Source organism: Chiloscyllium punctatum, unplaced genomic scaffold (genome assembly GCF_047496795.1).
Source record: "Chiloscyllium punctatum isolate Juve2018m unplaced genomic scaffold, sChiPun1.3 scaffold_63, whole genome shotgun sequence".
Lineage (NCBI taxonomy): Eukaryota > Metazoa > Chordata > Chondrichthyes > Orectolobiformes > Hemiscylliidae > Chiloscyllium > Chiloscyllium punctatum.
In genome coordinates, this window is record NW_027309797.1 from 496,129 (window position 1) to 502,656 (window position 6,528).

A 6,528-nucleotide genomic window follows, 5' to 3' on the forward strand; every position below is an offset into this window, starting at 1 on the left:
GCCCCTCTGTTTCAGCCCCTCTGTTTCTCGCACTCTGTGTCTCGCCCGCTGTTTCAGTCCCTTAGTTTCTCGCCAACTGTTTCAGCCCCTCTGTTTCAGCCCCTCTGATTCACCCCTCTGTTTCTCGCCCTCTGTTTCAGCCCCTCTGTTTCAGCCCCTCTGTTTCTGTCCCTCTGTTTCAGCCCCTCTGTTTCTCGCACCCTGTTTCAGCCCCTCTGTTTCAGCCACTCTGTTTCAGCCCCTCCGATTCAGCCCCTCTGTTTCAGCCCCTCTGTTTCAGCCCCTCTGTTTCTCGCCCTCTGTTTCCGCCCCTCTGTTTCTCGCCCTCTGTTTCAGCCCCTCTGTTTCAGCCCCTCTGTTTCAGTCCCTCTCTTTCTCGCCCTCTGTTTCTCACCCTCTATTTCAGCCCCTCTGTTTCTCGCCCTCTGTTTCAGCCCCTCTGTTTCTCGCCCTCTGTTTCAGCCCCTCTGTTTCAGCCCCTCTGTTTCAGCCCCTCTGTTTCTCGCCCTCTGTTTCAGCCCCTCTGTTTCTCGCCCTCTGTTTCAGCCCCTCTGTTTCAGCCCCTCCGATTCAGCCCCTCTGTTTCAGCCCCTCTGTTTCAGCCACTCTGTTTCTCGCCCTCTGTTTCAGCCCCTCTGTTTCTCGCCCTCTGTTTCAGCCCCTCTGTTTCTCCCCTTCTGTTTCAGCCCCTCTGTTTCAGCCCCACTGTGTCAGCCCCTCTGTTTCAGCCCCTCTGTTTCTCGCCCTCTGTTTCAGCCCCTCTGTTTCTCGCCCTCTGTTTCAGCCCCTCTGTTTCTCGCCCTCTGTTTCAGCCCCTCTGTTTCAGCCCCACTGTTTCAGTCCCTCTGTTTCTCGCCCTCTGTTTCTCGCCCTCTGTTTCAGCCCCTCTGTTTCTCGCCCTCTGTTTCAGCCCCTCTGTTTCTCGTCCTCTGTTTCAGCCCCTCTGTTTCAGCCCCTCTGTTTCAGCCCCTGTGTTTCAGCCCCTCTGTTTCTCGCCCTCTGTTTCAGCCCCTCTGTTTCTTGCCCTCTGTTTCAGCCCCTCTGTTTCTCGCCCTCTGTTTCAGCCCCTCTGTTTCAGCCCCTCTGTTTAAGCCCCTCTTTTTCTCGCCCTCTGTTTCAGCCCCTCTGTTTCTCGCCCTCTGTTTCAGCCCCTCTGTTTCTCGCCCTCTGTTTCTCGCCCTCTGTTTCAGCTCCTCTGTTTCTCGCCCTCTGTTTCAGCCCCTCTGTTTCTCGCCCTCTGTTTCAGCCCCTCTGTTTCAGCCCCTCTGTTTCAGCCCCTCTGATTCAGCCCCTCTGTTTCAGCCCCTCTGATTCATCTCCTCTGTTTCAGCCCCTCTATTTCAGCCCCTCTGTTTCAGACCCTCTGATTCAGCCCCTCTGTTTCAGGCTCTCTGTTTCAGCCCGTCTGTTTCAGCCCCTCTGTTTCAGCCCCTCTGTTTCTCGCACTCTGTTACTCGCCCGCTGTTTCAGTCCCTTAGTTTCTCGGCCACTGTTTCAGCCCCTCTGTTTCAGCCCCTCTGTTTCGGCCCCTCTGTTTCAGCCCCTCTGTTTCTCGCCCTCTGTTTCAGCCCCACTGTTTCAGCCCCTCTGTTTCAGCCCCTCCGATTCAGCCCCTCTGTTTCAGCCCCTCTGTTTCAGCGCCTCTGTTTCAGCCCCTCTGTTTCTCGCCCTCTGTTTCTCGCCCTCTGTATCAGCCCCTCTGTTTCTCGCCCTCTGTTTCAGCCCCTCTGTTTCAGCCCCTCTGTTTCAGCCCCTCTGTTTCAGCCCCTCTGTTTCTCGCCCTCTGTTTCAGCCCCTCTGTTTCTCGACCTCTGTTTCAGCCCCTCTGTTTCCCGACCTCTGTTTCAGCCCCTCTGTTTCTCGCCCACTGTTTCAGCCCCTCTGTTTCAGCCCCTCTGTTTCAGCCCCTCTGTTTCTGCCCCTCTGTTTCAGCCCCTCTGTTTCTCGCCCTCTGTTTCAGCCCCTCTGTTTCAGCCCCTCTGTTTCAGCCCCTCCGATTCAGCCCCTCTGTTTCAGCCCCTCTGTTTCAGCCCCTCTGTTTCTCGCCCTCTGTTTCCGCCCCTCTGTTTCTCGCCCTCTGTTTCAGCCCCTCTGTTTCAGTCCCTCTCTTTCTCGCCCTCTGTTTCTCGCCCTCTGTTTCAGCCCCTCTGTTTCTCGCCCTCTGTTTCCGCCCCTCTGTTTCTCGCCCTCTGTTTCAGCCCCTCTGTTTCAGTCCCTCTCTTTCTCGCCCTCTGTTTCTCGCCCTCTGTTTCAGCCCCTCTGTTTCTCGCCCTCTGTTTCAGCCCCTCTGTTTCAGCCCCTCTGTTTCAGCCCCTCTGTTTCTCGCCCTCTGTTTCAGCCCCTCTGTTTCTCGCCCTCTGTTTCAGCCCCTCTGTTTCTCGCGCTCTGTTTCAGCCACTCTGTTTCTCGCCCTCTGTTTCAGCCCCTCTGTTTCTCGCCCTCTGTTTCAGCCCCTCTGTTTCAGCCCCGCTGTTTCAGCCCCTCTGTTTCAGCCCCTCTGTTTCTCGCCCTCTGTTTCAGCCCCTCTGTTTCTCGCCCTCTGTTTCAGCCCCTCTGTTTCTCGACCTCTGTTTCAGCCCCTCTGTTTCTCGCCCTCTGTTTCATACCCTCTGATTCAGCCCCTCTGTTTCAGCCCCTCTGATTCAACCCCTCTGTTTCAGCCCCTCAATTTCAGCCCCTCTGTTTCTCGCCCTCTGTTTCAGCCCCTCTGTTTCAGCCCCGCTGTTTCAGCCCCTCTGTTTCAGCCCCTCTGTTTCTCGCCCTCTGTTTCAGCCCCTCTGTTTCTCGCCCTCTGTTTCAGCCCCTCTGTTTCTCGACCTCTGTTTCAGCCCCTCTGTTTCTCGCCCTCTGTTTCATACCCTCTGATTCAGCCCCTCTGATTCAGCCCCTCTGATTCAGCCCCTCTGTTTCAGGCACTCTGTTTCAGCCCCTCTGTTTCAGCCCCTCTGTTTCTCGCACTCTGTGTCTCGCCCGCTGTTTCAGCCCCTCTGTTTCTCGCACTCTGTGTCTCGCCCGCTGTTTCAGTCCCTTAGTTTCTCGCCCACTGTTTCAGCCCCTCTGTTTCAGCCCCTCTGATTCAGCCCCTCTGTTTCTCGCCCTCTGTTTCAGCCCCTCTGTTTCAGCCCCTCTGTTTCTGCCCCTCTGTTTCAGCCCCTCTGTTTCAGCCCCTCTGATTGAGCCCCTCTGTTTCAGGCTCTCTGTTTCAGCCCGTCTGTTTCAGCCCCTCTGTTTCAGCCCCTCTGTTTCTCGCACTCTGTTTCTCGCCCGCTGTTTCAGTCCCTTAGTTTCTCGCCCACTGTTTCAGCCCCTCTGTTTCAGCCCCTCTGTTTCGGCCCCTCTGTTTCAGCCCCTCTGTTTCTCGCCCTCTGTTTCAGCCCCTCTGTTTCAGCCCCTCTGTTTCAGCCCCTCCGATTCAGCCCCTCTGTTTCAGCCCCTCTGTTTCAGCCCCTCTGTTTCAGCCCCTCTGTTTCTCGCCCTCTGTTTCAGCCCCTCTGTTTCTCGCCCTCTGTTTCAGCCCCTCTGTTTCTCGCCCTCTGTTTCAGCCCCTCTGTTTCAGCCCCTCTGTTTCATCCCCTCTGTTTCAGCCCCTCTGTTTCTCGCCCTCTGTTTCAGCGCGTCTGTTTCTCGACCTCTGTTTCAGCCCCTCTGTTTCTTGCCCTCTGTTTCAGCCCCTCTGTTTCTCGCCCTCTGTTTCAGCCCCTCTGTTTCAGCCCCTCTGTTTAAGCCCCTCTGTTTCTCGCCCTCTGTTTCAGCCCCTCTGTTTCTCGCCCTCTGTTTCTCGCCACTCTGTTTCAGCCCCTCTGTTTCTCGCCCCCTGTTTCAGCCCCTCTGTTTCTCGCCCTCTGTTTCAGCCCCTCTGATTCAGCCCCTCTGTTTCAGCCCCTCTGATTCATCCCCTCTGTTTCAGCCCCTCTATTTCAGCCCCTCTGTTTCAGCCCCTCTGATTCAGCCCCTCTGTTTCAGGCTCTCTGTTTCAGCCCGTCTGTTTCAGCCCCTCTGTTTCAGCCCCTCTGTTTCTCGCACTCTGTTTCTCGCCCACTGTTTCAGTCCCTTAGTTTCTCGCCCACTGTTTCAGCCCCTCTGTTTCAGCCCCTCTGTTTCTCGCCCTCTGTTTCAGCCCCTCTGTTTCAGCCCCTCTGTTTCAGCCCCTCCGATTCAGCCCCTCTGTTTCAGCCCCTCTGTTTCGGCCCCTCTGTTTCAGCCCCTCTGTTTCTCGCCCTCTGTTTCAGCCCCTCTGTTTCAGCCCCTCTGTTTCAGCCCCTCCGATTCAGCCCCTCTGTTTCAGCCCCTCTGTTTCAGCCCCTCTGTTTCAGCCCCTCTGTTTCTCGCCCTCTGTTTCAGCCCCTCTGTTTCTCGCCCTCTTTTTCAGCCCCACTGTTTCTCGCCCTCTGTTTCAGCACCTCTGTTTCAGCCCCTCTGTTTCAGCCCCTCTGTTTCAGCCCCTCTGTTTCTCGCTCTCTGTTTCAGCCCGTCTGTTTCTCGACCTCTGTTTCAGCCCCTCTGTTTCTCGACCTCTGTTTCAGCCCCTCTGTTTCTCGCCCTCTGTTTCAGACACTCTGATTCAGCCCCTCTGTTTCAGCCCCTCTGATTCATCCCCTCTGTTTCAGCCCCTCTATTTCAGCCCCTCTGTTTCAGCCCCTCTGAATCAGCCCCTCTGTTTCAGGCTCTCTGTTTCAGCCCGTCTGTTTCAGCCCCTCTGTTTCAGCCCCTCTGTTTCTCGCACTCTGTGTCTCGCCCGCTGTTTCAGTCCCTTAGTTTCTCGCCAACTGTTTCAGCCCCTCTGTTTCAGCCCCTCTGATTCACCCCTCTGTTTCTCGCCCTCTGTTTCAGCCCCTCTGTTTCAGCCCCTCTGTTTCTGTCCCTCTGTTTCAGCCCCTCTGTTTCTCGCCCCCTGTTTCAGCCCCTCTGTTTCAGCCCCTCTGTTTCAGCCCCTCCGATTCAGCCCCTCTGTTTCAGCCCCTCTGTTTCAGCCCCTCTGTTTCTCGCCCTCTGTTTCCGCCCCTCTGTTTCTCGCCCTCTGTTTCAGCCCCTCTGTTTCAGCCCCTCTGTTTCAGTCCCTCTCTTTCTCGCCCTCTGTTTCTCACCCTCTATTTCAGCCCCTCTGTTTCTCGCCCTCTGTTTCAGCCCCTCTGTTTCTCGCCCTCTGTTTCAGCCCCTCTGTTTCAGCCCCTCTGTTTCAGCCCCTCTGTTTCTCGCCCTCTGTTTCAGCCCCTCTGTTTCTCGCCCTCTGTTTCAGCCCCTCTGTTTCAGCCCCTCCGATTCAGCCCCTCTGTTTCAGCCCCTCTGTTTCAGCCCCTCTGTTTCTCGCCCTCTGTTTCAGCCCCTCTGTTTCTCGCCCTCTGTTTCAGCCCCTCTGTTTCTCCCCTTCTGTTTCAGCCCCTCTGTTTCAGCCCCACTGTGTCAGCCCCTCTGTTTCAGCCCCTCTGTTTCTCGCCCTCTGTTTCAGCCCCTCTGTTTCTCGCCCTCTGTTTCAGCCCCTCTGTTTCTCGCCCTCTGTTTCAGCCCCTCTGTTTCAGCCCCACTGTTTCAGTCCCTCTGTTTCTCGCCCTCTGTTTCTCGCCCTCTGTTTCAGCCCCTCTGTTTCTCGCCCTCTGTTTCAGCCCCTCTGTTTCTCGTCCTCTGTTTCAGCCCCTCTGTTTCAGCCCCTCTGTTTCAGCCCCTCTGTTTCAGCCCCTCTGTTTCTCGCCCTCTGTTTCAGCCCCTCTGTTTCTCGCCCTCTGTTTCAGCCCCTCTGTTTCTCGCCCTCTGTTTCTCGCCCTCTGTTTCAGCCCCTCTGTTTCTCGCCCTCTGTTTCAGCCCCTCTGTTTCTCGCCCTCTGTTTCAGCCCCTCTGTTTCAGCCCCTCTGTTTCAGCCCCTCTGATTCAGCCCCTCTGTTTCAGCCCCTCTGATTCATCTCCTCTGTTTCAGCCCCTCTATTTCAGCCCCTCTGTTTCAGACCCTCTGATTCAGCCCCTCTGTTTCAGGCTCTCTGTTTCAGCCCGTCTGTTTCAGCCCCTCTGTTTCAGCCCCTCTGTTTCTCGCACTCTGTTACTCGCCCGCTGTTTCAGTCCCTTAGTTTCTCGCCCACTGTTTCAGCCCCTCTGTTTCAGCCCCTCTGTTTCGGCCCCTCTGTTTCAGCCCCTCTGTTTCTCGCCCTCTGTTTCAGCCCCTCTGTTTCAGCCCCTCTGTTTCAGCCCCTCCGATTCAGCCCCTCTGTTTCAGCCCCTCTGTTTCAGCGCCTCTGTTTCAGCCCCTCTGTTTCTCGCCCTCTGTTTCTCGCCCTCTGTATCAGCCCCTCTGTTTCTCGCCCTCTGTTTCAGCCCCTCTGTTTCAGCCCCTCTGTTTCAGCCCCTCTGTTTCTCGCCCTCTGTTTCAGCCCCTCTGTTTCTCGACCTCTGTTTCAGCCCCTCTGTTTCCCGACCTCTGTTTCAGCCCCTCTGTTTCTCGCCCACTGTTTCAGCCCCTCTGTTTCAGCCCCTCTGTTTCAGCCCCTCTGTTTCTGCCCCTCTGTTTCAGCCCCTCTGTTTCTCGCCCTCTGTTTCAGCCCC